Here is a 468-nt window from a genome sequence, read left to right as displayed (position 1 = left end):
TCAGCCATCATGAAATATGATCCTTTGCCTATTTTGTCTTATGATTTATCCCACTGGATATGAGATAAAATCTTTTTTGATTCATTTTAAATATAATATCACTAGGCATAAATTAAAAGAAAAATTGGCTAGAAAAGTGGGTAAATTTAGAAATGTTTAAGTCAACTTTTAGCAGCCATAAGTGAAAAAACTTTATGCTACATGCTTTAGTTTCTTTGTGGGTAATCTCTCACAGCATGGTTCATCAAAATAAGACTCCTCTTCAAAGTAATGGTATAATTTATGCTCATATTTCATAAGGATATAAAAAATAATTACATCAATCATTTGAAACATTTTCTATATGATATGGGTGAACAACTGTACAAGTCTGGTTGCATATTAAATATAGTCTTAATTCTGGCACCAAAGTATTGGTTAAGCATCAGTATTCCCACATTTTGTAGCCTGGTTGGCATATGTTTGCTG

The 468-nt window shown here is 30.3% G+C and overlaps 1 protein-coding gene across 1 annotated transcript in view; it reads right to left on the bottom strand.

Annotated features, from left to right (window-relative positions):
- LOC119588395 (geranylgeranyl transferase type-1 subunit beta-like) overlaps nt 1-468 on the bottom strand; it is a gene marked incomplete in the record, with an annotated part of 12,052 nt that overhangs the window by 8,971 nt on the left and 2,613 nt on the right.

Source organism: Penaeus monodon, chromosome 23, assembly GCF_015228065.2.
Source record: "Penaeus monodon isolate SGIC_2016 chromosome 23, NSTDA_Pmon_1, whole genome shotgun sequence".
Classification (NCBI taxonomy): Eukaryota; Metazoa; Arthropoda; class Malacostraca; order Decapoda; family Penaeidae; genus Penaeus; species Penaeus monodon.
The sequence above is the reverse complement of the archived record's forward strand: the minus strand, read 5'-3'. Positions and strand labels throughout refer to the sequence as shown.